Source organism: Leptodactylus fuscus, unplaced genomic scaffold, assembly GCF_031893055.1.
Source record: "Leptodactylus fuscus isolate aLepFus1 unplaced genomic scaffold, aLepFus1.hap2 HAP2_SCAFFOLD_117, whole genome shotgun sequence".
NCBI lineage: Eukaryota > Metazoa > Chordata > Amphibia > Anura > Leptodactylidae > Leptodactylus > Leptodactylus fuscus.
Window position 1 is genome coordinate 284584 of NW_027440000.1, and position 5270 is coordinate 289853.

Sequence of the window (5270 nt, forward strand, 5' to 3'; positions counted from 1 at the left end):
CTACTTAATCCTGTTGTGTCTGCATACACAATTTAATATACCACAACCCTACCTAATCCTGTTGTGTCTGCATATACAATTTACTATACAAAAACTCTACTTAATCCGGTTGTGTCTGCATACACAATTTACTATACTACAACTCTACCTAATCCTGTTTTGACTGCATACACAATTTACTATACAAAAACTCTCCTTAATCCTGTTGTCTGCATACAGAATTTAATATACAAAAACTCTACTTAATCCTGTTGTGTCTGCATACACAATTTACTATACTACAACTCTACTTAATCCTAATGTTTCTGCATACACAAATTACGTTACAAAAACTCTCCTTAATCCTGTTGTCTACATACACAATTTACTATACAAAAACTCTACATAATCCTGTTGTATCTGCATACACAATTTACTATACTACAACTCTACATACTCATGTTGTGTCTGCATACACAATTTACTATACAAAAACGCTACTTAATCCTCTTGTGTCTGCATACATAATTTACTATACAAAAACTCTACTTAATCCTGTTGTGTCTGCATACATAATTTACCATACAAAAACTCTACTTAATCCTGTTGTGTCTGCATACACAATTTACTATACAAAAACTCTACTTAATCCTGTTGTGTCTGCATACATAATTTACCATACAAAAACTCTACTTAATCCTGTTGTGTCTGCATACACAATTTACTATACAAAAACGCTACGTAATCCTGTTGTGTCTGCATACACAATTTACTATACTACAACTCTACCTAATCCTGTTGTGTCTGCATGCATAATTTACTATAGAAATACTATAATTAATCCTGTTGTGTCTGAATATACAATTTACAATACTACAACTCTACCTAATCCTGGACTCTGTATATACAATTTACTATACTACAACTCTACCTAATCCTGTTGTGTCTGAATACACAATTTACTATACAAGAACACTACCTAATCCTGTTGTGTCTGCATACACAATTTACTACAGTACAACTCTACTTAATCCTGTTGTGTCTGCATACAAAATTTACTATACTACAACTCTCCTTAATCCTGTTGTGTCTGCATACACAATTTACTATACAAAAACTCTACTTAATCCTGTTTTCTGCATACACAATTTAATAAACTACAACTCTACTTAATCCTGTTGTGTCTGCATACACAATTTACTATACAAAAACTCTACTTAATCCTGTTGAGTCTGCATACACAATTTACTATACTACAACTATACCTAATCCTGATGTGTCTGCATACACAATTTACTAAACAAAAACTCTACTTAATCCTGTTGTGTCTGCATACACAATTTACTATACTACAACTATACCTAATCCTGACGTGTCTGCATACACAATTTACTATACTAAAAATCTACCTAATCCTGTTGTGTCTGCATACACAATTTACTATACTAAAAATCTACCTAATCCTGTTGTGTCTGCATACACAATTTACTATACTACAACCCTAGCTAATCCTGTTGTGTCTGCATACACAATTTACTATACAAAAACTCTACTTAATCCTCATGTGTCTGCATACACAATTTACTATACTACAACTCTATTTAATCCTGTTGTGTCTGCATACACAATTTACTATACAAAAACTATACTTAATCCTGTTGTGTCTGTATACACAATTTACTTTACTACAACTCTACATAATCCTGTTGTGTCTGCATATGCAATTTAATACACTACAACTCTACCTAATCTTGTTGTGTCTGCATACACAATTTACTATACAAAAACGCTACTTAATCCTGTTGTGTCTGCATACACAAATTACTATACTACAACTCTACATAATCCTCTTGTGTCTGCATACACAATTTACTATACTACAACCCTACCTAATCCTGTTGTGTCTGCATACACAATTTACTATATAAAAACTCTACTTAATCCTGTTGTGTCTGCATACACAATTTACTATACAAAAACTCTACTTAATGCTGTTGTGTCTGCATACACAATTTACTATACTACAGCTCTACCTAATCCTGTTGTGTCTGCATACACAATTTACTATATGACAACTCTACCTAATCCTGTTGTGTCTGCATACACAATTTACTATACTACAACCCTACCTAATCCTGTTGTGTCTGCATACACAATTTACTATACTACAACGCTACCTAATCCTGTTGTGTCTGCATACACAATTTACTATACAACAACTCTACATAATCCTGTTGTGTCTGTATACACAATTTACTATACAAAACTCTACTTAATCCTGTTGTTTCCGCATACACAATTTACTGCACTACAACTCTACTTAATCCTGTTGTGTCTGCATACACAAGTTACTATACAAAAACTTTACTTAATCCTGTAGTGCCTGCATACACAATTTACTATACTACAACTCTATCTAATCTTGTTGTGTGTGCATACACAATTTACTATACAAAAACTCTACTTAATCCTGTTGTGTCTGCATACACAATTTACTATACCACAACCCTACCTAATCCTGTTGTGTCTGCATATACAATTTACTATACAAAAACTCTACATAATCCTGTTGTGTCTGCATACACAATTTACTATACAAAAACTGTACTTAATCCTGTTGTGTCTGCATATACAATTTACTATACAAAAACTCTACTTAATCCTGTTGTGTCTGCATACACAATTTACTATACAAAAACGCTACTAAATCCTGTTGTCTGCATACACAATTTAATATACAAAAACTGTACTTAATCCTGTTGTGTCTGCATATACAATTTGCTATACAAAAACTCTCCTTAATCCTGTTGTCTGCATACACAATTTAATATACAAAAACTGTACTTAATCCTGTTGTGTCTGCATATACAATTTGCTATACAAAAACTCTACTTAATCCTGTTGTGTCTGTATACACAATTTACTATACAAAACTCTACTTAATCCTGTAGTGTCTGCATACACAATTTATTATACAAAAACTCTACTTAATCCTGTTGTGTCTGCATACACAATTTACTATACCACAACCCTACCTAATCCTGTTGTGTCTGCATATACAATTTACTATACAAAAACTCTCCTTAATCCTGTTGTGTCTGCATACATATTTTACCATACAAAAACTCTACTTAATCCTGTTGTGTCTGCATACACAATTTACTATACGACAACTCTACCTAATCCTGTTGTGTCTGCATACACAATTTAATATACTACAACCCTACCTAATCCTGTTGTGTCTGCATACACAATTTACTATACTACAACCCTACCTAATCCTGTTGTGTCTGCATACACAATTTACTATACTACAACGCTACCTAATCCTGTTGTGTCTGCATACACAATTTACTATACTACAACGCTACCTAATCCTGTTGTGTCTGCATACACAATTTACTATATTACAACTCTACATAATCCTGTTGTGTCTGTATACACAATTTACTATACTACAACTCTACTTAATCCTGTTGTGTCTGCATACACAAGTTACTATACAAAAACTCTACTTAATCCTGTTGTTTCCGCATACACAATTTAATACACTACAACTCTACTTAATCCTGTTGTGTCTGCATACACAAGTTACTATACAAAAACTCTACTTAATCCTGTTGTGTCTGCATACACAATTTACTATACCACAACCCTACCTAATCCTGTTGTGTCTGCATATACAATTTACTATAAAAAAACTCTACATAATCCTGTTGTGTCTGCATACACAATTTACCATACAAAAACTGTACTTAATCCTGTTGTGTCTGCATATACAATTTACTATACAAAAACTCTACTTAATCCTGTTGTGTCTGCATACACAATTTACTATGCTACAACTCTACCTAATCCTGTTTTGTCTGAATACACAATTTACTATACAAAAACTCTCCTTAATCCTGTTGTCTGCATACACAATTTAATATACAAAAACTCTACTTAATCCTGTTGTGTCTGCATACACAATTTACTATACTACAACTCTACCTAATCCTGTTGTGTCTGCATACACAATTTACTATACTACAACTCTACATAATCCTGTTGTGTCTGTATACACAATTTACTACACAAAACTCTACTTAATCCTGTTGTTTCCGCATACACAATTTACTACACTACAACTCTACTTAATCCTGTTGTGTCTGCATACACAAGTTACTATACAAAAACTCTACTTAATCCTGTAGTGTCTGCATACACAATTTACTATACTACAACTCTATCTAATCTTGTTGTGTGTGCATACACAATTTACTATACAAAAACTCTACATAATCCTGTTGTGTCTGCATACACAATTTACTTTACTACAACTCTACCTAATCCTGTTTTGTCTGCATACACAATTTACTATACAAAAACTCTCCTTAATCGTGTTGTCTGCATACACAATTTAATATACAAAAACTCTACTTAATCCTGTTGTGTCTGCATACATATTTTACCATACAAAAACTCTACCTAATCCTGTTGTGTCTGCATACACAATTTACTATACTACAACTCTACCTAATCCTGTTGTGTCTGCATACACAATTTACTATACTACAACCCTACCTAATCCTGTTGTGTCTGCATACACAATTTACTATACTACAACCCTACCTAATACTGTTGTGTCTGCATACACAATTTACTATACTACAACTCTACCTAATCCTGTTGTGTCTGCATACACAATTTACTATACTACAACCCTACCTAATCCTGTTGTTTCCGCATACACAATTTAATACACTACAACTCTACTTAATCCTGTTGTGTCTGCATACACAAGTTACTATACAAAAACTCTACTTAATCCTGTTGTGTCTGCATACACAATTTACTATACCACAACCCTACCTAATCCTGTTGTGTCTGCATATACAATTTACTATAAAAAAAACTCTACATAATCCTGTTGTGTCTGCATACACAATTTACCATACAAAAACTGTACTTAATCCTGTTGTGTCTGCATATACAATTTACTATACAAAAACTCTACTTAATCCTGTTGTGTCTGCATACACAATTTACTATGCTACAACTCTACCTAATCCTGTTTTGTCTGAATACACAATTTACTATACAAAAACTCTCCTTAATCCTGTTGTCTGCATACACAATTTAATATACAAAAACTCTACTTAATCCTGTTGTGTCTGCATACACAATTTACTATACTACAACTCTACCTAATCCTGTTGTGTCTGCATACACAATTTACTATACTACAACTCTACATAATCCTGTTGTGTCTGTATACACAATTTACTACACAAAACTCTACTTAATCC